This window comes from Malaclemys terrapin, chromosome 9 (assembly GCF_027887155.1).
Source record: "Malaclemys terrapin pileata isolate rMalTer1 chromosome 9, rMalTer1.hap1, whole genome shotgun sequence".
Taxonomy (NCBI): Eukaryota; Metazoa; Chordata; order Testudines; family Emydidae; genus Malaclemys; species Malaclemys terrapin.
The window spans coordinates 52,408,922-52,434,893 of record NC_071513.1 but is presented as its reverse complement, the minus strand read 5'-3'; the positions used below and the strand labels follow the sequence as shown (position 1 = coordinate 52,434,893).

Below are 25,972 nucleotides of genomic sequence, written 5' to 3'. Positions count from 1 at the left end.
TCTACAGCCAAACCCTAAGATACAACTGCATTTGCTCCAATTCCTCAGACAGAGACAAACACTTTCAAGATCTTTATCGAGCATTCTTAAAACTACAATACCCATCTGGGGAAGTGAGGAAACAGATTGACAGAGCAAGGTGGGTACCCTGAAGTCACCTATTACAGGAAAGGCTCAACAAGGAAAATAATAGAACATCACTGGCCATCACATTCAGACCCCAGCTAAAACCTCTCCAGCACATCATCAACGATTTACAACCTATCCTGGAAAATGATCCTTCACTCTCACAGACCTTGGGAGATGGGCCAGTCCTTCCTTACAGACAGCCCCCCAACCCGAAGCAAATACTCACCAGCAACTACATACCACACCACAGAAACACTAACCCAGGAACCAATCCCTGTTACAAACCTGGTGCCTACTCTGTCCCCATATTTACTCTAGTGACACCATCAGAGGATCCAACCACACCATCAGGGGCTCATCAGCCACACCATCAGGGGCTCATTCACCGGCACATCTACTAACGTGATATATGCCATCATGGGGCAGCAATGCCCCTCTGCCATGTACATTGGCCAAACTGGACAGTCTCTACATAAAAGAATAAATGGACACAAATCAGATATCAGAAATGGTAATATACAAAAGCCAGTAGGAGAACATTTCAATCTCCCTGGACATTCAATAAGAGATTTAAAAGTAGCCATCCTTCAACAAAAAAACTTCAAACACAGACTTCAAAGAGAAACTGCAGAGCTAAAATTCATTTGCAAACTTAACACCATTAATTTGGGCTTGAATAAGGACTGGGAGTGGCTGGTTCACTACAAAATCAATTTTCCCTCTCTTGGTATTGACACCCCCTCATCAATTATTGGGAGTGAACCACATCTACCCTGACTGAATTGGCCTTGTTGATTGGTTCTCCACTTGTAAGGTAACTCCCTTCTCTTCATGTGCTGGTATATTTATGCCTGTATCTGTAATTTTCACTCCATGCAACTGAAGAAGTGGAGTTTTTTTACCCATGAAAGCTTGTGCCTAAATAAATCTGTTAGTCTTTAAGGTGCCACTGGACTCCTCGTTGTTTTTGTGGACACAGACTAACATGGCTACCCCTCTGATACTTTATACTCAAAGAGTAGTTATCAATGGTTTGTTGTTAAACTCCCATGGGGTCAGTCCTGAATCTGGTTCTAATAAATATTTTAATTAATGACTCCGATAATGGAATGGAGTGTTTGCTTCTAAAATCTGCGGATGACACCAACTTGGGAAGGGTTGCAAGTACTTTGGAGGACAAAACTAGACTTCAAAACAACCTTGATAAATAAGAGAATTGTTCTGAAATCAACAAGATGAAATTCAATAAAGACAAGTTTAAAGTACTTCACTTAGACAGTAAAAATCAAATGCACAACTACAAAATGGGGAATAATTGGCTAGGTGGTGGAACTGCTTGAAAGGCATCTGGGGTTAGAATGGCTCACAAACTGAATGTGAGTAAGCAATGTGATGCAGTTGTGTAAAAAGCTAATATCATTCTGGGTGTGTAAATAGGTGTGTCATATCTAAGACATGGGAGGTAATTGTCCTGCTGTATTCAGCCCTGATGAGGCCTCAGCAGGAGTACTGTGTTCAGTTCTGGGTGCCACACTTTAGGAAAGATGTGTACAAATTGGAGAGAGCCCAGAGAAGAGCAACAAAAATGATAAAAGGTTAAGAATACCTGACCTGTGAGGAAAGGTTAAAAAAAATGGGGCATATTTAGTCTTGAGAAAAGACTGAGTGGGGAACTGATAACATTTTTCAAATATGTTAAAGGATTGGGCTGAAGGTAGGGCAACTAGCTGTAGACATATTCTGCAACAAAGCAGATTTAGGTTAAATTTGGAAAAGCTTTTGAACTATAGGGATGAGGGCACCTGCAGCTGGCACCATTTTCTGCCAATCACAAGCAGACTTTATGCTACCACAACGCTGGTTACAACACAGTCCTTAGATCAGCAAAGCTTGGCTACCCTTGTCTTACAGGGTCCCTACCAAGCAGTCCAGGCTTCCAAACCAACCTATGTCCAAAAGAGTTCTCTGCCAGCAGCATCCTCTGGATCCCAAAGAGCTGTATGTTTGGTTCTGAGACACCACCTAGGGCTAGTCAGCCAACAGACAAACTCTAGGTAGCCTGGCGTTTTGCTGCTTCAGTGGCCGCGAATATCCAGTATAGGGAAGCACAAGTTAGCGAGCATCCTGGGTCCAGGGCAAATAATCATGGATGCTCTTTACAGCCAAGTATCAGGGGGTAGCCGTGTTAGTCTGTATCTACAAAAACAACAAGGAGTCTGGTGGCACCTTAAAGACTAACAGATTTATTTGGGCATAAGCTTTCGTGAGTTAAAACCTCACTTCTTCGGATGCGCATCCGAAGAAGTGAGGTTTTAACTCACGAAAGCTTATGCCCAAATAAATCTGTTAGTCTTTAAGGTGCCACCAGACTCCTTTACAGCCAAAGATGTCAGTAGATAAGAAAACTACCTCCAGCATTTCACTTTCAGACACTAGCTCTCCACAGCCCTGTTAGTTGGGGAAGTGCAGGGTACGCTGACTGCTCCCAAACCAAAGGAGGGAGAGATTTGGAACTCAGAAGTTACTAAGCTGATTAGGGGGGAGGGATAGCTCAGTGGTTTGAGCATTGGCCTGCTAAACCCAGGGTTATGCGTTCAATCCTTGAGGGGGCCATTTAGGGATCTGGGGCAAAAATCCATCTGGGGATTTGCCCCTCTTTGAGCAGGGGGTTGGACTAGATAACCTCCTGAGGTCCCTTCCAACCCTGAGATTCTATGAGCCTATAAAGGTAGTTAAGCTCTGGAACAGGCTTCCAAGGGAGGGTATAGAATCCCCATCATTGGAGATTTTTAGGATCAGTTAGACAAACACCTGTCAGTGGTGATCTAGGTTTACTTGACCTCTTGAGGTCCCTTCCAGCCCTACATTTCATGATGTTATGATTCCTAATCTGTTATTTCTGAAGTACTAGGATTAAATTCTGGAGCAGTTTATAAATGAAATAGGTTTGATAGTCCAGCTTCCAAATATATTTTTAATTACAGATAGTACCATGCACTGCAAAAGTCAGCACGATTGGAAATCTCTGCTGAGAGAGGATGTAAACCAATGCTAGAATAGTCAGGTGTGGGCAGCACCACAGATGTAGGGTGTCTTTGCAGGGCAGAAGCTAAATGTGGAAGGTCAGGCAGTTTTGTAGGTCATGCAGCACAAAAAATCATCCTCAAATGAAGATTGCGGCAAATGTCTTGTTTTATAAACAGCTACTTCAAAACGAATGCAACAAAATCTGTAGCAATGGAGTGATGTTATTTCAAATCATTTGGGATTTAATGTGGATTTAAACCATTGGCTTTAATATGTAACTGTTTTATGAGTTCTTAAAGCAGAAGCATTTTTCCAGAGCTGTATTTGCCAAGGAATATAGTAAACTTAATATCTTAAGTACAAATGTGAAAGATTGTAAAGCAGACGTCAAGAGCCCAGTACAAATGAAAGATTCATACCATTCCTAATTAGCTATGAAATATAGTGTGCTCAACTAGATCTTCTGAGGGCTGTACTGTCCCTGTGTTGTCAGAGCCAATATTTGGCACCTACCAAGTCCTGAGGGTCTCCCTCGTGGTTCATGATTTCTGTCAGCTGGAGAACTGTTCATTCAAAGTGTTGTCAACTGCAAGGTCTTACAGATGTTAGCTGCTCTGAAGGTGTGCACCATGGTCCAGGCAGAATGGAGTGCACATCTGTAGCAAAGGAGGGTGCTGGAACCTGGAGATAGCTGTCCCATCTCCCAATCACCAATGTTGTTTGCAAGCAGGGCAAATCTCACCTCGCTCACTGGCTTGCCCCAAATTCTGTTCATTATCTTACAGATACCTCTGGGACTGATTCTCCAGTTCTGCACTGAAGCCAGTGGAGCGACACTGGTTCCAATCTACTTTAACAGTGCAAAGAACCATACTCAGCATCTTTACCATACACTTAAGGTCAGATCCTCAGCTTCTGGGTACCATATACCCCATAGGGATTTGGTCTTCAACTAGCTTTATTCACAAGGTTTTATTTGGCATCTTCCTGGCCTGATTGTCCCCTCCCCCTTGCTGATGTAAATCAGGAGTGATTCACTGAAGCCCCTTGAGTTACACTGGTGTCAGGAGCCAGGCATATTGAAATGTCTTGGCCCACCTGCAGAGAAATGGAAAGCATCACTTTGCTTCTAGCTTTTCAAACCTGATAGCCATGACACAATGATTTGTCACTCTGAGCCTCCTGTCCAGGGCTGCCCGGGGGGGGGGGGGGGGCAAGTGGGGCAATTTGCCCCTGGCTCCACAGGGGCTCCCACTAGAATAGATGGGGAGAGAAAGGGATTTAGACCCAAAGGGAAGGGACGATGAGGCACTGCAGCTCCTGAGGAGCAGCAGAGGGGCCACAGAGTAAGAGAGTGAGATGATGGGCCAAGCAACTGCAAGAAGAGGATGTCAGGCTGAAAGAGCAAATCCCCAGAACAGCCAGGAGAAGGCACTACTACGCAGTGAGTAGAGGTCCTCATGACAGCCACTGACCACTTGATGGCCTTCATGGGACTCTGAAGGTGTCTGTATAGATCAGGGCAGCCGTGCAGAGTCACTGGAGCATTAACAAAACATGTCTGAGTCAATTAGCAGAGCACAATTGGGTACTAGATTTAAACTTCTCCTGCCCCGTTTTCTGGTAGTGCCTGTCTAGGGTTTCTAGGATATGCTGGGTCAGATCCTCAGCTGGTATCAATCTGCATGACTTCACTGAAGCTACACCAATTGGGGATCTAGCCTGCAGACTTCCCAGGAGCTATGGCCAATTCACACCAGCTAGGCTCTGGCACACTCACTTTCCTGGAGCTCTGGCTGATTCACACCAGCTGGGGCTCTGATTTTTTCATTTACTTTTAGATAATTATTCAAAACTGTCTTCCTCTTTACCTCCCTGCTCTAGTGCAGTGTCATGTACTGCAGCCACACAGCATCCAAAAAGCTGTCTAGCTCCTCTGAACACAAATATATACAGCGGTCAAACCCCAGACCAGACAGGAGCAGGGCTGCCCTGAGGATTCAGGAGGCCTGGGGCAAAGCAATTTCAGGGGCCCCTTCCATAAAAAAAGTTGCAATACTATAGAATACTATATTCTCATGGAGGCCTCTGTGGAGCCCAGGGCCTGGGGCAAATTGCCCCACTTGCCCCTCCTCTGGGTGGCCCTGTCATCCAGCCAAGTTAAAAAAGACCTCCCCTTTCAGGTAATATCAACATCTTCCTTACCATCCCAGGCAGCCCTTAAGTCCACTGCCCTGGATGGGCCACTCGTTAGTGGGTAAAGAGCATGGTCCCAGATAGCCTCCAAGTTCACTGCCCAGATTGTACTTCTCCCTCAGTGGCTGATAAGGGAACCCAGGCTTGCCCTCTACTCTGGGTTCCAGTCCAGGGCCCTATTTCTAACAGCAAAGGTCTGGGCAACCACAAACCTCCCTGCCACTCCCCTGGACTACTTCCTATCTTGCCTATCCCAGGTTCACATTCTCCAAGTTTCTAGCCAAACCCCTTTCCTATGGGTCTGCTAGACTCACCCTTCCCTTTGGGTCCAAATCCCTTTCTCTCCTTTGTCCCAGGGAGAGCGGCTGCAACCCTCTTCCCTAGAGACCCTTTTTGCTACCAGCACCCTGGTTTGATCAAAGCTTCCCCCTCTTCCTGCACAAGTGAGCTTCCCTTAATTAGGGTTTTTCTCTCAGCCTAAATATCCCCCGGTTTGCAACTTAATGGGTTGATTGGCCCAGCTGGCCTACGTTAACCCCTTCAGGGCCAGTGTGGGGAGCACACCTCATCACAGTGGCATTCTTGCAAATCCTGTTAAAGACAAACCACTTTCTGAATCTGGAGCTCAGGTTGTAAATGTCTTTTGGTTACTCAGAGGGAAAAATCAACAAATGAACAGTGTAGGAGTTTTTTGTTTTTCCCAAAAAACCAAATACATGGGAAAAGCTGGACATTCAAAGAGAAGGCTACATTTCAAGAGTGAAACCCCAAAATCAAAAGTTTGGGAATATACAATTAAGACACTGTTAGCAGTGTTAATTATGATAATGTAGGATTCAGGCCTGTATATTTGCCTGAGATAGAATTTGGGGTCTTGTTTGCCCATTTGATTTTTGATACACTTATATCCTTACTGATATGTGTGAACACTGTCTGTTGCTTCTGCCTAGCCAGATGGGTTTGTTAGTATAATGGGACAGATAAGAACAGCTACAGTGTTACTGGGCATGGTGGGAGTGTAATATACGAGCGTACACTTGAAAATTGCCTTCACTCCTATCTCAAGGCAAGGTCAAGTAACCAGTTGGGATGGACAGGGAGAGTTGGGGGGAAGGTATAAGAAGCACTAAGAGGGCAAAGAAATGCCTGTCCCTGACCATAGCACAACCTCACTCCTTACCCCTCTCATGGGATACAAAAGAAGTGGGACAAAGCCCCCAGTCTCATGACCCCTCAAAATGGACCATGACCATAAATTGTAAGAGGTGGGACCAAGGGCGACTACTGCAGGTATAATTATGCCTGCTAAGGAGTGGGTGAACGGAGCACTGGGAACAGGCTCTGCAGCGTCAGAGCTATGGATATGCTTGCTTGAAACCAACCCGAATAAACATTGCATTGCCTGCACTTCGGTCTTCTGGCCTTCTGCTTTCTGTCTGCGTGACAAGAACCAGGGAAGGGGGTGATGGGAAAGCCCCCTAACAGATACAACGTTGTTAAACTGGATCATGTAGTCAAGGACACACAAACAACCCTAACTCTGCCCTCAATCTGCCAATGTCCTTCCAACCCCTTTGCACTTTGTATATATAATGGAATATTTTCATTAAGGACTTTGGGGTTTGATGGAAGGCCCACTGAAGTCTAGCAGAGAGCCTTGCAGTAACCTTTAACTAGAGCTAGGTGAAGAATTTGTGTTTCAGTTTGTCCAGCAAACCAAAAAAAAAATCTGAAAAAATATTTCATTTCCAAAAATGTTCAGAAATTGTCAGGCAACTGGAAAAGTTCATTTTGGGTCATACAAACTGTTTCATTCCAGTCAGCTCTAGAAAACATAGGTACGTGCATGTGTGAGTTGTCTCCCCCACTTTATAACCTTTAGCCAGTATCAGAGTACTGGCCTGCGTCATGGGAGACCCACTTCTGAATCTCAGCACTGGAGCAGGGACTTGAACGAAGATCTCCCCCATCCCAGGTGAGCAGACTATAGGTTATTCTGTGATTGGCTGCTCTCAATCTCACCTATTGAAGCTGTTCCACTTTGTACAAATACTTAAATAATCATTAAATATTCATTGGACCAAACAAGTTGACAATGATTGACGCTGTCACTGGTTGAACTTCAAGGCGCAAGAAGCCTCTCTGATTCAATGCAGTCAAAAGAAGCACATAGGGGCTCTAGAGTTTGAACCTATTCTCAAACTCACCCTCAGCACTGCCAGAAAGACTAAGGGCTTGTTTATAAGGAGAGTTAATGCACTGTGGAACTTCTAGAGTGCAGTAGCAGGGTCCACATGGCCAGTTAGCAGGTGGTAGGTGGGTGCACTGCAGACTTACATTCCACCTTGCCACATACTAACTCTCTGCATAGGCAAGCCTTAAAAGTGATATCTTCTAAAGTATACACTGTTGGCTTAAATCTGCTCCCATTGATGTCAATGGTGAATGACCAGTAACATCACCGGGAACAGAGTCTGGCCAATGCTGAGTGCTTCTGAAAATCCCAACCTAATGCAAAAAGGAAAAACATTGTTTTACTGCCATACATTTATTTCTTGGAAACTTAACTACGAGTAAAGCAAAATGAATAATTTATGTGATGAATTTCTCCACTATTTTACAGTATTTAACCAGTTCTAAGTCGAAGACAAATACCAGGAAAAAATAAAGTCTATGGGAGAAGAAGGAAAAGTGATCAGACGTATTTCATCATTTTTATTGAGTGCAATTTTCTCTTTAGTACAATATTCTCTGAAAGTTACCATTACAAACTCTGACAATTTAAACACAATCAACAAATTGGGAAAAAAAATTACAATGGGGCAAAATCTTGTACAGACATCTCATTGACTATGTACAGGACTGGGCATCTGCTGGCCGGCACAGTGCATGCTGCTGAGGTGAGGGCACTCATCACCTCTGCTCATCAGGACAGAGCGAGGCCTTGGCATGACAGCCTGACTTTGCTGTGGAGAGGTCAGCATTCATCCTGCGGTCATGGTGGCAGGGTGCTTTGCCAGAGGAAATGGAGGCGGGCAGTACGGTGGTGAGCATTACTGTCCTGTCTCCATTTCCTTGTGAGATGAATTATTGATGTATTCCCCCTAAAAGAGAAAGGGGGAAAAACAAAATAAGAAAAAATAAGTTCATTTTAATGCAAAAAAACATCATCCCAATTCTTCACATCACTTGTGCTTCGGCAGCATAGGAGAGAGCAGCAAAGCACAGCTAAGAGATGGCATGCCCTACCTTAATTGGGTATATTGTTGGCACTAGAAGATACAATTTTGTAGGCTACAGTGATCTACAGAAGGCTCCCTGGGCTTCCAGCTTTAACATCACATATAGCTCTATGCAGATGTTTAGTGAAAATGTGTGCTGACTCCTTAGGAGTAAGTATCCTGGTAAATTCCAACCAGACTGCATGATTATTCCTGACATCTGTCCATAGTCATCATGACAGCTAGTCATGCATTTCCTGCTGATAAAAGATTTCAGCAAGAATTGAAATTGTAGGAAAAATGTTGATTTGGTGAAAAATGTTCAATTTGCCATTGTAAAAATTGGAATAAAATAGTTTCTTTCAAGATGAGTGGATTTAGATCCAAACATTTCAGTTAGTTGAATGGAATCAAAACGTGTCATTTCTGGCTAACATTAAACTGTGTCAGCCTGAGCTACTGCAGTCCCTCATTGGTGGTGTAATTTGGGTGCCCACTGACCTTATTCTACCCAATAGGCTGTGCTTCCTGGCTGGAGTACATCTCCCAAGGTGCACCACAGTCTTCACACTGATCTGCACACTGATTCAGGGATGTCTCATGATCATGAGGCATCATGGGAAATGTAGTCTAGTCAGGAGTCTAGCCCATAAGGAAGAATAGGGGCATGAAGCACCTTAACTATAACTCCCATGAAGCACCACAGTGGCTCAGGGGGACACAATTTATCAAAATTTTTGTAATTTTTATCAAAAACAGAAAACCCGGGGGAAAAATTGTAGCAACCCCCCTATTTTTTTTTTTTTTTTTTTTTTTTTACAAAAATAATACATTTGTTTTCAGCACCATTTTTCACATAGGAAACTTCCATGTTTGAATGAGTTCTAGCAAAGCATTGGTCACGCTTATGGTAAAAGAAAGTCCTGGTCCCAAAAGGCTCTGACAGCCCAATAAACAAGATTGCCTGACAAGCCCTCCTCCCCGCCGTGCTGAGGCAGGCTTAAGTATACTTAGGCCGTTCCTGACAGCTATCCTGTTCTTGAAAACTTCCAGTGACTGGGATTCCACAACCTTCTGAGGTAATCTGTTCCAATGCTTAACTATCCTTATGGTTAGAAAGTTCTTCCCAATCTCTAACCTAACTCTCCCTTGCTGCCCACTAGGCCCATTATTTCTTGTCCTTCTCTCTGTGGACATGGAGAACAACTGATCACCATCCTCTTTACAACACCCTTTCATATATTTGAAGACTGTTATCAGGTCTCCTCTCAGCCTTATCTTCTTTCAGCTGAACATCCCCAGTTCTTTCAACCTTTCCTCATAGGTCATAGTTTTCTAACTCTCTTATCATTTTTGTTGCTCTCCTCTGGACTCTCTCTGATTTGTTCACGTCTTTCTTAAACTGTGGCATCTCAAACTGAGCACAGTACTCTACCTGAAGCCTCCCCAGTTGCTTTTTTTTGCAGTGGCTGCAAATTATTGGCTCATGTTCAATTTGTGATCCACTATTATCCCCAGATCCTGTTCGGCAGTACTGCTGCCTAGCCAGTTATTTCCCATTTTATAGTTTTGCATTTGATTTTTCCTTCCTAAATGCAGTACTTCGCACTTTATTGAATTTCATCTTACTGATTTCAAACCAGTTCTCCAGTTTATCCAAGTTTGGTGTCATCCACAAATCTTATAAACATACTCTCCTCTCCACTCCATCAGCCAAGTCGTTAACGAAAATAGGTCCAGGACTGACCCCTGCAGGACCCCACTAGGTATGTCCTCCCAATTTGTTCCTAGATGACCTCTATAGCAAAAGGAAAGGGTTAAACGGAAACAACCCTTTACCTCCTTTCCCCCCATTATGAAATCTTGCAGCAGGACTTTTTTCTGTTACTATTCTTTAGATACTTCCTTTTCTTTCCATAGAAGCAATACAGCTTTGCCTGAATTCTCCTCCCCTTCCCCTCTGGTTTTACGCTAGGCTGGGGTAATTACCCCTGGCCTTCCCATCTGTGCTTGAGATTAGCGTCAGCTCTTGGCTGTTAGCTGAAATCTGTGCCCCAGGCAGTGAAGTTAGTAACAGGAGAATTGACACCTCTATTGCTCTAATGCCAGCATGAGCCATAACTTTAATAAAACTGGGTTTGCTTAATGCTGCACTGGTAATAACCTCTGCCCAAATGCTGCCTCTTTTCCCTCAGTCTTTCTTGCACACTGCATGGCTCAATCAGTGTGTATTCTGGCATAAGAACCAAACAATTTCCTTCTCCCCACTCCTTTACTCCTTTTCAGACCCCTGCTGAGGCTTCCAGCTCTAAATAAGAAATACTGTCAGCACAGCCAAGCCAAGCTTTTCTCAATGGGCAGCTTCACTGGCAGGTGTTTGGGGGGGCAAGAGGTGCATTTGCCATGAGTGTAGCAGATAACCAGGTTCTGGTTCTGCCCTGCTTTGAAGTTCAGGGGTGTTTGGATCTAGGCTTTTGCTCTGGACCCATCATAATTAAGCAGTCACGGCAGAAGCACTGGACAAACACCCAGCACCCACCAAACAATATAGAAACAAGACACTGCAAGGACAGGATACATTGCCTTTGGGGCTAATGGTCTCTCTGGTCTTGACTTCACTGCCACAGAAAGGTGTATTTTTAACCTCAGGGTAACTAAGGTGCATGAGCTATCCTGAGGTAAAACACACTGAAGGCCAGACACTTTAATTCTACCATGCGGTAAATTCACCAAGATCAACCCCTGGAGGGAGGATAGGGCTGTTTACCTGGCCATTTACCTCGTGATAAAACTAAAGTGCCTGTTGTCTACTAAGTTTTTACTGGTAGGTGCCCTGAAGTAAACAAAGTCACTTTATTAAGCAGTGAAGACAAGGCCTCTGTCCTGACTGTAGCCAGGAGTTGAATGCAGAGCATAGGCCTGAGCCTGAGTTGAAGATACTTGTGCTGTAGAGAGCTCAATTCCAGAGAAAGCTCCTCCTAAGGGGCACAGAACTACAAATCCTATACAGATCTCTGCTCTTTAAGAAGTCCCTACTATCAATCACCAGTAAGGACAGAACCAAGACTTCTATCACCCACAGCATAAGCCTGTACCAATTGAGGTAGAGGAACAGCTCTGCTAGCTTGTAGAAGAAGGCACTTTTTCTCTAAGTGGGCCAGTTAGTAAAGGGAGAGATGGTCCCCACACCTAGCCAGCATGGGGCATGTAGAAAACCTAACATGGCAGCAGAACTGTATCTCACCAATCCCTTGCTTCCCGCAGGCGTGTGCTAAGTGGGAGGCAGATTATGTACTTAAGAGGAGAAAAAAATTCTTGGGGCAGGTTAATTTGAAAAAAATAGAGGAAGTTGGACACCACTTTAGAATGAAAGACTAAGTCCTAGGGGGATCCTTCCATGGGAAGAGGTCGAGTTAGATGGTCAAAGTTGCATGGTAACTTCATTTCTCATTCGATCTGCAGTTCATCTCATGGCACTCACTTCTCAGACACAGGACACTTTTGAATGCTGAAAACTAAACACCTACTCTGGGCATTTCAAAGGAGCTAGGTGTTCAGTTCTCACTGAAAGTCACTGTGATTTGGGTGTATGGCTCCTGACCAGGTCTTTGGAAGCATCTGTCATCAAGCATGGTTCCCCTTAACCAGAACTGCTGATTTGAATGAGGCAAAAACTAGCTGTAATGACTGCTCAGATCCACCAGCCACTGCTGGGCTGTCTCCCTGATGGGCCAGTTCTGCCCAGAAAGCCAGGTTGCAGGAGATAAGGGTGTGGGCACAGGGGGTAGAGAGAGTGCCATGGGCAGTGAGTGGAGTTGTGGGGATCATGCTGAGGGATCCAGTCATAGATTTACTTGCCATGGCCATGGATAACAGCCTTGGGATCAGAATTCTATGCCCATTTTAATTGATCTCTGGCTATAGTCTCTTGAAGAAAAAGAATCTGTACTGGACAGTTGTGACTACCTAGAATGGCCTCTGGGCATAGCCCCAAAGGGGAAAAGAAACAGGATGGGATTTCTGTGCCCTCCTGGAATAGACACTTGGTACAACTTCCAGGGCTGGGAGGAGAGGAAGCTGAATAGGATTCCGGGACCCACATTCATTGGAATTTGGGCATAGGCCTTGGAATAAGAACCTGAGCTAGATTGCTGAGCAGATTAAGTATGGATTCCAGGCACAGAGGGAGACAATCCCAAAATGGACACCAGCCCGCAACCCCTCCCCCCTGCAATGGCCCACATTTGCACCCCTAAAGAGAATGAGAAGCTAAATGAGACTTCTATGCTCACCACAGAGACTGCCTCTTTTCAAGTGAAAAATGGCATTTTTCATGAAAAAGACTAGGAGGATTCCAGCAAAAAAGAGAGCAGCACTGGGAGCACCTCCTACTCACACTGTAACCAAGAAGTGCAGCACGGAAGCGAAATCCCATTATTTAGCCACTTCAGGGGGGCAAAGAAGCTTTTAATATCCAATTTCACCTTGGAAACATAAAGCCGCCACATTAAATAACAAAGCAATTGACCGCTGAGTAGCCTTGTTTGGCTACCACTGACTGGGGACCGTCAGCGTAATTATACTAGGGCTTCTGTACTACTGTCCTAACTTACTGATGCTTTTAAAAATAATTCCAGCTGTGTCTGACATTTTACTCCTATTAAAATTCATCTTCGTACTGAATAAAAATCATTTTAGCCCACCTAGGTAGTAATGAAACTTTTATTTAGTAATGTAGAGTTCAGCAGAAAAAAGGGGAGGAAGCAGAGGTGAGAAAAGAAGAGTGGTGAGAGAGAAACTGAGATTATCTCAAAAGATAATTTATATGGAAGAAAATATATATCCGTGTATTTCTTACCACCAGGGTCCATTTTCAATGCCACGCTCAGATGTTAGGCCTCATGGCTCACATTAACATTAATGGGAGTAGAAAGTCTAAATTGCTGAAGAACTCTGCACTGAAAATGCATCCCAGTTATGTTTTACAAAAGGCATTACATGCCAAATATATCAGATGATATTTAAGGTCTCCCGGGGTCAGAATCTCTGTTGGGGTAAATCAGCATGGTTGCCTTGAAGTCAGTGGGGTGACAGTGATATACCACAGCTCCAGATTTGGCCATATAATAAGATTAAACAATAAATGTAAAAGACAGACCGCTCTTCAAGGAGAGGAAGGATGCTTTTGTGGTTTAAGGCATTGCAGAGCTGTCTTTTATTCTCAGCCCTGCCACACACTCTGTTTGTGACCTTTGGCAAATTATTTAGGTTCAGATCCTCAAAGATATGTAGGCTTCTTGAGGATCTGGGTCTTAATGTTTCCATCCTCTGTCTGTAAAATGAGCATAGCAATAATACTGCCTTTGCCTGCCTTGTTTGTTCACACTGCAGGTGCTACAAGGCAGAGAGGGTCCCCCATTATATGTCTGTACAGTGCCTAGCAGAATGAGAGGGAGAAAATAAAGCACAGATGACAGATGTTAGTCATGCCGCTTAAAGAACTACTAGAAGGTGCTGAGACGTTATGTTGAGGAATGTGGTAAAAGCTATAGACTATAATAATGAGGCTTTGAGCTCAGCCTATAAGCATTACTGTAATATAAATAGTAATAACTAGGAAACACTCATGCGGAAGAAGAGGCACTATACCTGGCAAAGTGCTATTGATATTGATAGAGACAAGCTGGCTGAGGTCATACCTTTTATTGAACCAACTTCTGTTGATGGAAGAGACAAGCTTTTGAGCATCACAGAGCTTGTATAAAGATTGTCCTTTCCACCAACAGAAGTTGGTCATATAAAAGACATTACCTCACCCACCTTGTCTCTCTGGGACCAACGTGACCACAACACCGCAAACAACATTTGTATTGGTATCAATTGTATAATAATGCATCATTCATTATTTTGGGAGCAAACTGCGTACTCCCTCTTAAGGGCCATAAAAACTAGGTTGCTTTGCAGAATTATAAATTATAAATATAGTGACACTTCACAGCTGCATGAAACGCATTTGATCAAGTATAACACATGTAACACATTTGACCAGTGCAAAGAAAAGATGTCTATTATTCCTGCAAGAGTTACAGGGGAAGAATGAATAGGAAACACAGGCAGCACGGAAGCAAGCAGGAGCATACATCAGGGAAGAAATATGGAAGAACATAGAAAGGGATCCCCAGTTTGTGATGAGAGAAATGAGGGGAGAAAGAGAGCAAAGCAATCACTGTTTCTTTAACTGTTCCCACAAGCTGTCCCCGGGGATCAGCCCTTATAAATGCCATCTCCCTGGGGAATCCCAATTGTCAATGAAGTGCAGTTTCACACTTAACAGGGAGGATAATTTGACAGCCACAATTAACGCAAATGGCGCTTTGATTCCCTGAAGGGAGGCCATCCAGTAGTTAAGAGTTAAAACATGCTTTCTCTGTGTTAACACCGCTCCCCTGCCAGGTGTGTGAGACAGAAAGCTTGTTAATTTCCATAGGCATTAAAGAGAAAGAGCGAGTGGGAAGCCTGCACAAAGTATAAGGAGTCAATGAGGTGCAAGGAAGACAGGTGAAAAGGAAATAGCTTGTAAGGATTCAGTCTGCTGTTTCCACTGGCTTGGCTATAGCAGGGCCCTGACCCTGGGTGGTGCTGGACATCCTGGGAGAAGAAGTGGGCTGTAGTCCACGAAAGCTTATGCTCTAATAAATTTGTTAGTCTCTAAGGTGCCACAAGTACTCCTGTTCTTCTTTATCCTGGGAGAAGCATTTCATTTTCATTAGGGTGTTCAGCAGTTCTTCCTATGTACCTACACACTCCTTCGGTTAATCCAGACCACTCCAAGAAGCAGGATAAGAGTAAAGCCTGCTAATATACACAGGCTCCCAAATCACGCTTCTCTGAACTAGGCAAATCTCATGTAACACTTCAGCAAAGATGAGCCCCGTACAGACGTTTCCTGGCTCTGTACAATGTGAAAATCCTGCTTAGTACCCACGTACATGAGCTGAGCTGCCCTGGAATCAATAATAAATATCATACTTTGCATTGGTATAGGGCATTGCACCAGAGGATCTCAAAGTGCTTTACAGACATAAACAAATTCAGTCTTGCAACACCCCTGTGAGATAGGAGAGTATTACATTCCCTGTCCTGAGGCTGGGGAAATTGGGCTGGAGGCAGGTGATGTGACTTGCCCAAAGTCACACAGGAGATCTGTCGCAGAGCTGGGAAAAGGCAGCAAGGAGATAGATTTCATGAACGCAGATAGTCATGTCCCCTCTTTTCTGTCTCATCTGAAAGTTGGCACCACCAGAAGACCAATGCCTCTTTACCCAACCATTGGGCTGAGGAATTGTTTAGTTTCAACCTTGGTTGTGGCTCATTCCATTCTCCTTTTGGGGTGAGGGGTCTTGGAGGGCCTGGATGGAAGAGTCTTCCCTAGCCCTTGTGCAGGAGGCATAAGGTGGGAGAAGCCCCCCCGTATCCCTTCCCACCCAGGCAATCCAGTCCTTCAGTGTTGTGATCCATTTTGTCCCATTTGGGTTTTCCCTACTTAATACAAAATAAGTAATAAACAGATAAGTAATCAAATAAGAGACCAGTGCTCTGTGCGCTGAATAAAATCCAACCCAATCAAGAAATGACAGTAGGAGAAATTGGGTATTTAATGATCAACTCTTTGACAGCAGGAGCTGGGCTCTCCCAACTCTTCAAACTAATGCAATCTCTGGGCTGCAGAGGGGAAATCAGGATTAAGTGATTCTGAAATCCAAAGTGTGTTGGGTGGGCTCATTTCTAAATTGTTCAGGGGAGGGACCCAAGAATCCTGTGAAAATGTTTTAGCAAATTGGTGAATGGGGAAAGAACTGACTTGTGCAGATTGCAAGCCCACATGTCTGTGGTAGGCTCTAGAGAGCTCCAGTCTGCTTTTCAGATATGAAACTCCCCAGGCATCTTGCTCCTCAAATATAATACTTGGCATGGTCTGTATTTCATGCTGTCAGTCCCACTCAGTGCTAATTAGCATTGATAACTGCACTGATGTTAACCATCATTTTCATGCCCTCTCTCCCCACCTTCAAAACAAGGGTTCAATTGCCTAATGAGACCCTTGAGGATAATCATCAAGATGGAGGGACAAATTCATCCTTAGTGTAACTGGATTGACTTCAATGAAGTAACTCCAGGGATGAAAATGCCCTAAAAAAAGCAACGATTATGGGCAAGTGTGTGTGCGAGAAAGACAACTGAAAGGGCAACAGAAGAGAATGGAAAGTTATGGTGATGAGAGGTAGTGTGCCCTAGTGGATAATGTACAGTACTAGGAGTCAGGAGACCTGGCTTTTGTTCCCACCTCTGCCACGGAGCTGCTGTGCGTCCCTGTGCATGGCATGTTGCCTGTTTGTGCCACTGTCTTCCCTCCCATCTGCTGTCTGTAAATCCTTCATGGCAGGTGGGGACTGTCCCTCGCTATGTGCTCATACAGCACGTCGCACAGTGGGGCATCAGTCTCAGGTCTGGCCGTTAGGCACTGCTGTAATGCTGATAATAATAGAGACATCAGAACCAGATGGAAGGAAGAACACGAAGAAGGCACCGGGTCAGAGAGAGGGGAAGGGGAGGCAAACAAAGAACTCCTTTTATGTGGCAATGGGCAAATAGCAAAGTAGGAAACCTAGCAAATGCAATACCTTTGATGGGGTTAAAGCCAATAGAGATGGAATTCCTATGAGCCTGCTATTCTGCTACTGGACTTTAACCATCATGTGTAAGGAGCTGGATAGCTTGGTATCAGAGTGAAATTCTATTTCCTAAGCCAGTCAATGCTGGTCACATCTAAACTGCTCTATCAATGAGCCAAGGAACTACTCTGACCTGGGCTGGGAATGAAATTCAGGCAGTATGCTCATGCAATCATGGCTCTGCAACTATTAAGCTATTAAGTGACATTCTGCACAGTAAAGCATTATAGTATTTTTTCCTGGGATAAAGGATCCTAGGATGGGAATAAACATGGATGCTCTGTTCTCTGCTCTCCCTCTTTGTTCTCTGGCTTCCTCCATCCTCTCTTCCCTCTTCTGCTGCCTTCTAAAAATGGGATGGTTGAGTGGTGAGGTTGTAAGAACAGAAGGAGCTGTCTTTCCTCTTCCTGCTCCATGAAGATGCAGTTGGCCTATGACCTTTGTTGGGTGGTGGTTTTGAGATGTCATGTCCAGTGGGATGATGAGGTCAGAGATGCTCATCAGTAAATCAGTCTCACCTCCCCTTGCTGCAATACGCAGAGAAGAGGAAAGGTAGCCCCAGTGTTTCTCAGGGGGTGTTTGCAAGGAGAGCACAGAAGGAATGACAACTGCTGCATTCAGAGCGGTGAGTAGCTGAAAGTGCTGTTGGTATTGAGGGCGATGTGCCTTCCTAGGTACCTTGTTTGAGAGCTGCATGTGTGGGCTGGTTGAGAAGTTGGGGCAGTGAGCCAGTGCAGATAATGAGGGGGCTGGAAGTGAGAATAGCGATAAATGTCAATGCTGAGTGAACACTCTGGACAGCTAGCAGTGGATTTCCATGGGAATTCCCCAGGAAGCTCTTAGAAGAAGCCGCTGAAGTGTGCAGGCCAGGCACTGTGAAGTCCTACCAAACTCCTTTGAAAAAAGTACACAGCATAAGTGGAATACAGCATGGATCCAAAGGTGAGCTGATGCAGAAGGTTTGCAGTGTTGCTGTTCCTGAATGAAAACCAGGAGAACTACATTTACATGAAGTGCAAGGCCATCTGCTTTCTGGAAGAAAACTTACCAGGGCCTGACCAGCAGATCAGATCAATGGGAAAAAGCAAGAAAGCAAACCTATTAAGCACCAAAGGATAAACCATCAGAACCATCACAAGTTGGACACAATGGCTGGAATGCTTCTGCAGAAGCAAGTATATAGATAGACAAATGTGGTGAATAGAATGAGTAACACAAAAAGCTAGAGAACACCAACTGTGAAGTGTTTCATCCTACTCACCAACAACCATATTCTGCACTTGAGAAGAGGTCAGATGAGGAGCATACTGACAAAAGGAAAAGAAGACAGGATAGCCCAACTGATAACCTCAATGAAACAAGTAAAGTGGAGCCACCAGCAAGACAAAGGAGACAAGTAATCCTGACTGGTGACTCTATGGGGAGGGAGGGATAGCTCAGTGGTTTGAGCATTGGCCTGTTGTAAACTCAATCCTTGAGGGGGCTATTTAGGGATCTGGGGCAAAAATCTGTCAGGGACGGTACTTGGTCCTGCTGTGAAGGTAGGAGACTGGACTTGATGATCTTTCAAGGTCCCTTCCAGTTCAATTTTTGGGGGGAGGGATAGCTCAGTGGTTTGAGCATTGGCCTGCTAAACCCAGCGTTATGAGTTCAATCCTTGAGGGAGCCATTTAGGGATCTGGGGCAAAACTCTGTCTGGGGATTGGTCCTGCTCTGAGCAGGGGATTGGACTAGATGACCTCCTGAGGTCCCTTCCAACCCTGATATTCTATGATAATCTGAGCTGATACTGAAGGGTATAAATTCTGACACACTTCCTGGGTAGCACCTTACTGGCAAGTTATGCTGGTGAAATCAAGCAGCTACTTGTGGAGTAAGTCACTACTCACTGTGCATAACAGTGGTAGAACCTGGCCCTTAGTGTGTTTCACAGGGATATAAATAGGACTACTGAAATCAAATTAAGAAAGGGAATTTAGGCCAAATATCAGAAAAGCCTTTTATTTATTAATAGTTAGCTATTATAGCATGAGGTTGCAAATTAGACTGCCAGGGGAAATGATAACAAGCCCAACTCATACTGGACAGACCACAAAAAAATGTACTGCACCAATATCAGAATTGAATGGGCCTGCTTCTCCTTTCCCTTTTATAGATATCAGTCTAGAGTAACCCTACTGAAAACATTAGACTTGCACCAGTGTTAAACTGGTGCGACACTAGCGTTAACCCCAAAGATTCTGTCTCTTTTTCTCCCCACTCCGGTCATCTCTTCCTCCCTCTTCATCCTCTTTCCAACCTTCATCCTCTCCCCATTTTCCTTAATAGAGTTGGTTAAAATGCCAGGGCCGGCTCTGGCTTTTTTGCTGCCCTAGGCAAATCCCCCACCGGCTGGAGCGCCGGGGGGAGAGCGGCGAGCCCGCCGCGGCTCTGCTCTCCCCGGCGACCAGAGCGCCAGGAGGAGGGCAGGGAACCCGGCCGGGGCTCTCCGCTCTCCCCGGCGGCCAGAGCGCCGGGAGGAGGGCGGAGAGCCTGGCAGGGGCTCTCCGCTCTCCCCGGCGGCCAGAGCGCCAGGGGGAAGGCGGAGAGCCCCCGGCGGCCAGAGCGCCGGGAGGAGGGCGGAGATCCCAGCCGGGGGCTCTCCACTCTCCCCGGTGGCCAGAGCGCCGGGAGGAGGGCGGAGAGCCCGCCGCGGCTCTCCACTCTCCCTGGCGGCCAGAATGCCGAGGGGAGGGCGGAGAGCCCCCGGCGGCAGGAGCGCCGCGGGGAGGGCGGCGAGCCCAGTCACGGCCCCGCTCTCAGGCCAGAGCGCCCTGCTGCACCGCCCCCCTCCAGGCGCCGCCCCAAGCACATGCTTGGTGGGCTGGTGCCTGGAGCCGGCCCTGAAAATGCTTTTGGAGGCTTCCAATTAATTTTTTTATTAAAGTTCATCTCTTGCTTCCAGTTGCTGGAGCTAGCACGCACCTTCACGCGCAAAAAGCGTGGCTGGAATGGCACTTCCACCCGGTCAGAGCAGGACTGTAAAAGTAGCTCACTCTGCACAGAAACATACAGGCAGACATCTGCCAATGCACATTACACCAGACCAAAATGCATAAAAAAGAGGAAGATGTAAAGTTAAAAACCTGATCAGAGTTCAAGCATCTCAGGTTGTTTTCAGATGGGTTGGCACACTTCAACGACAAATTTGCCATAAGAATAACTTCTTTCAGCACTGTTTTGGCATAGAACCTGCCATTATGCTCTATTAGTCGTCATATTTCAGTAGCACCTAGAGGCTCCACTGGGCTAGGAGCTATATAAACACATAATGAGAGACCTTCCATTCTCACATCTGCCTGCTGCAGGGTTCTTAGGCTTGCCACCAAAGCATGTAGTACCAGCCACTGTCAAAAACAGGGTTCTGGACTAGATGGACTTGGGTCGGCTCCAATCTGGTAATTCCTATGTCCCTAAATTCAAAGACCTCACAGTCTAAATACACAATGGGTGGGATGGCAAACAGGCCACAGAAAGGTAAAGAGACTTGCCTAAGGTCAGACAGAATTTCAGTAGAAGCTCTGGGATTAGAACTGAGGACATCCACTGGATCCACCCCACGGGCTCATGTTACTCTGTGAATGCAACAAGCATTTAAATATGGGGTATCTGTGTCTGCTCCCCAGAATCATTTTAGAAGTTTTAAATACGAAGTTCGTTCTCTTTCTCTCTTTCTCTCTCGTCCCGGGGAATCTTATTTTGAATTTCACAAAAGGGTCTCCTTGAACTTCTTTGAAAACAATTTGGAAGGCTCCCAAGTTATAATTAGATCATCATCCATCGTGGCAGGCTCTGATATAAGAGCCGCCAAATCAGATTATGACATGTAAATTGAATAACCTTCTGTGGATCACCTTACTCAATCAGAACTTTGAAAAAGCAAATACAGAACACCTGCTTTAAGTGCAAGAGGCAGATTTAAAACTCTGATCAGAATGGCAAGTCTCTAAATGATAAATTAATCACATATAACCCAAAGACAGAGAAATGAAGGTGGGTGAGAAGGAGGAAGTATGAAGAGTTAGAATTTGTTTGGCAGTGTTTGAAAATCTATTGTGAGGTTTGGAAATCCATTTCTCAAGTTGGAAATCTATTGAATTTTTTAAAGTTAAATTCAATGTTTAAAAATAATGGCTTCTAAATGAACATATTGTGGTTCAAATTTATTAGCAGCTTTTCTAGATCAGAAGCAAGAAATGTAAGAAATGCAAATGTGTACATCCTAGTTGTAAATCAGCAACAATGATCATGGTAATTCACTAAAAAATGCTGTAAATGAAGCCTGAGTATTTATTCTGCTCCAGATCCCCTGCCTCTACCAGCTGGAATACTCCTGCAGCATCCCAATCAGTAGGAGACACCAGGTTCTCTTCCAAATCATCATGTCCCAGATTGCCCCAAGGTCTCTTGGGAAGTCTATTTGTATGCACCTTGTAATAGTGGGGTCTGGGCAGCTTTTGTAACAACACATATGGCAAAAAGAATTCCTATGAACCCTTAGGATAAATTATTTGCACCCACAGACAAATATTAAATATCTTGGGTGGGATTTTCCAAAGTATTTGTGTTAGTCTAACTTGGCTCCCACTGAAGCTAATGGGAGTTAGGGAGAAGCCATTTCACAAGTTCTCAGAAAATAAGGACCCTGACATTTACATTTATGCCATTCTGGTTCTCTCCACCTTCTCTTCACTTGGAAGGGTCTGTGGTCTAGGAGATAGGGCACTGTGTTGGGAGTCAGCAGACCTAACCTCTGCCACTGACCGGCTGGTTGGTCTTAGGCATCTTACTTCACCTCTCTGTACCTCAGTTACTCCATCTGTAGAAGGGGATAATGATATGTACCCTCCTTTATAGAGTGTGCTGAGATCTCTGGATGAAAATTGCTGCCTACAAGGTAAGCATTATTATTTGTGGCAGAATAAACCTCTCACTATGCTACATCAGTAATCACCAGTTACTAAACTACCTCGAATTGTGAGGTCACCAAATCCTTTGTGCTCCTAGACTGGATATCAATAAACGTGATTACTCTCTCAATGAGCACAAAGCCAAAAAGAAAAATCAGGAAGTACAACACAGATATCGAGTCATTGCCCACAGAGAGAGAGTGGAGATCTTCAAAGTGCAAAAAAACCCACCAATGATTTTCTTGGGGGGAAAAATGAATACATTAAAACTCCCCAAAGCTGACAGGCTTAGAAATAATGATCCGAGTTCGCTCTTATTTAAAAACCGGCTTCCTGCTGCTTTCACTGCAATCCCCGCTTTGACTTTCAGCAACATTTACAATTAAATATACATAAGTGCTTTCAAAGAGACGTTAATTTGAAGGTCATTAACAGTGCAAAATATATTTCCTTTATTTATAAAAAGCCACATAATAATGCTATTAATCTGTTCTCTCTCTCTATTTCTAATGCTGTTATTGTCTCTAATATGAGAGCGATTGACTTTACCTTGGCTTCCAGCTACACTGCAACCCATTTTAATTACTGCTATCGGAAAGCAGTCTGTCTAACACTCATGCGCCTTGACTTTCCACAGATGACATTTTATAAAGAGAGTGATGAATTCCAAAGGAAAAGGAAACATCTGAGTTTGACTTTGTTGGGTACCAATGAAATAGACTCATACTTCAGGGCCAGGAGGGACCAACATAATAATCTAGGCTGAGCATCACAGCACAGGCAAGAGAACATCACCCAGTGTTTTCTCCATGAAGCCCATGTCCTGTGGCATGTTTTGTAGAAGGACATCCAGTCTTGCGTCAAAGATCCCCATGCTGCAAGAGCATCTTCCACTCCAGAGGCTGCAGGTTTCGGATGATACAGTCTCAACAATGAGTATGATGTAGTGCGTTTCTCATACACACATCGGCTCCTTCCCCCGCCCCATACCCCCACTCTTGTCTCTGTCACAGCCATCCGAGCCTTCCACACCTCCAATTGCTTCTTGAGCGGGCAGTGAGGGCTTTATCCTGCTCAGTGGAATTGTAAACAGCCATTTAACAAACACCACACCATCTGTCCACAACTGTAAGGAGATTTAAGCACCTCTCCAAGCCACTCACAGCAAGTTTTATGCCCCTACTCCCACCCCAATCACAAAGCTATCAGCTTGGGGACCCCAGGAAGCCTTCAGTCACTGAATGCCTTCTTCATATCCTAGACCCCAGCCTCTCATGGCCTTCCTTCCTCAGCTCTGCCCCCTCTCCCCTCCCCAAAGCTGTTTGCTTTACGAGATAAATTACTTGAAGTACAGCCTGTCAGCAGTCTCCTAGCAAATCCACTACATGCAAAAAAAAAAAAGATGATGACTAGGCTGAGATTTTGTGGTTGCCATAGAAATGTAGAAATGAAACTGACAATTGAAAAGCATTTCATAGAGTAAAAGGACATGATTTGAGAGTGCGAGAGAACAAGATAGATTCAGTCAAAGAAAATAAAGAGCGAGGCAAGATAGACAAATAGATTGATCAGTAGATAGACATAAGAAATAAACAGGGAGTGAGAAAGATAGACTCACTGCCAGAGAAACGCCAGCCTGTGAAATGGACAGACTTGGCGGCATGGAGAACAGAGAGGGAAAGGAATTAAACAGTGATGCAATCAGACAGCAAGACTCAGAATTAGGGATGTAATACGTGCTGGGCTTAACAAGTCGCAAGTAGGAAGGGAGAATTCATATGGAGGGCCTGGATGGGACTGGTCTGCTGTCTAAACCTAGTTCCCTGCCCTAGGGTCCAGACCAACCTCCCCAGTTCTATGCCCCCCTCCATCTTTCCAGGTACCACCCTTCCTCCACCTCCATCTCTCCAAGTCCGTTCCTGAAGTCAGTGGGAGCTGCAATGAATGGTCAGCACCTCTCGGGGGCTTGTAGTGGGACATATAAAAAAAATCTGATGGCAGAACTGCCAAAGTCTTTTGCACTTGAGTGAAAATGGCAGAACACTGGTGCCCTCTTACAATGCCATGCTGCCCTCTTGCAAAGCTACCTGGCCTCACAAGAGAGAACAAAAAAGACATTGATTGTTAAACTGGCTGTCAAAAAGCACATCCCTCAGTGTTACTGGAAGCATCTGCCATTTTAAAAGAAATTGTTTGGGATGGCAAGGGCCATAATCAAATGTCGCATCTGGGCAAAGAGAGACCAAGACGGACTGAAGAGACAGCTTGGCAGACTCATAGTGAGCCTGGTGACAAACAACTCAGAATTCATTTGAGCTAGGTACAGATACCTCCAACTTCAGATCTTCCTCTGCCTTTGAGAAGTGACAATGTTGCCTATTGCCATTTCTAAGGGTGTCAGGTGGGCAGAGCCTTCCCTCCAGAGGCATCAGAACTGGAAGAAGAAAAGATCATAAGCCAGATTGTGGCACCTACTCTGGCTGCAACCCCTGCCCTGGAATGAAGCGGAAGAGGTGCTATCTCTTAGCTGGCAGGAAGAAGAGATGTCAATAATCTGCCTTGGGGTGACTCCGGGAGAGCCCTGATGGCTGAACAAAGTTCAAATGCAGCAGCATGAAGGAGCCAGCAAAATGATCCAACAAAAATCAGGACAATTTGGTTCTGAACGATACATTTATCTTCTCCTACACTAGAATCCACAGATCCAGGAAAGAAATGGATGGGTTGCAATGCCCACCTGGCAGTCCCACAGGCTACCTGGCTGCAGGCTTTCACACCCAACGCTCTCCTTGTAAAAGGCTCAGCGCTGCACCATGGCTTCTAAAGACTCCATAACCTCTTTGACAAAAGAGATGCCTTGGACAATCTGAGTGCAGGATAGGGTTGCCAATCCTCCAGGATTGTCCTGAAGTCTCCAGGAAATTAAAATCAATCTCTAATTAAAGATTATGTCAGGTGATGAAACCTCCAGGAACACATCCAAACAAAACTGGCAACCCTAGTGCAGGGACAGAACCTCCTTCCTTAAAATAGGACAAATACACAGGCAGGAACAAAACTGTCCTACTCCCGCACACCAGAATGCACTGGGTCAGAGCAGACACCACTGGGGCCATACAAGGCCACAAGGGAGAGCAGAATAACTTGAATAAATAGAGGAACAGTGAAAGGGAGGTATCTGCAGGGCCCACCCCACTTTGTTTCCTACAGCCAGGAGAAGGGGGGGCTGGCCATGCTGGAGGCTTCCCACACCATGGGCTCTAGCAGCCTCTCTGAGGCAGGGTATGGAGGCCTTGTGGGACATTATTGCTGATGGGCGGTGTGATGGGGCCTATGCACCCTGCCCTGATGGGGAAGGAGCAAGAGTGGCCTGTGTGGGTGGTGGGAAGGAGGCTTTTAAAGAGGAGGAAGCTGCTGTCTGCAAAGCAGGAAGGACTTCGGAGCTAGAATTAGCTGAAGGGGATTCTGCAGCAGCAGGGGGAACTCCCTTATTGGAGACCACCAGCCCTACGGGGCATGTAGTGAACTCCCAGCTGAGCCTGATTTGGCTCCCCGGCCAGAAGGACTCTTGTAAAACCATTCTGCAAGCACCCCCAAAGTGAGAGGGTATTGCTGGCTATTTCTCTTTTGAGTTGGCTCCAAGAAAGGTTTATTCTCAGACACACTGGAATGTTTGTTTCCCTTTTTGGTCCCTGTGAAGGAAATATAAGGCAGCCCA

The 25,972-nt window shown here is 45.1% G+C and overlaps 1 protein-coding gene across 2 annotated transcripts in view; it reads right to left on the bottom strand.

Annotated features, from left to right (window-relative positions):
* Positions 1–8,052: 8,052 nt before the first annotated feature.
* Positions 8,053–25,972, bottom strand: part of EPHB1 (EPH receptor B1) — a 365,030-nt gene continuing 347,110 nt past the window's right edge. For both annotated transcript variants that reach the window (XM_054040375.1, XM_054040377.1), the window contains exon 17: positions 8,053–8,456. The gene's annotated coding sequence lies outside the window, so the exon portion shown is untranslated. The remainder of the gene's footprint in view (positions 8,457–25,972) is intronic.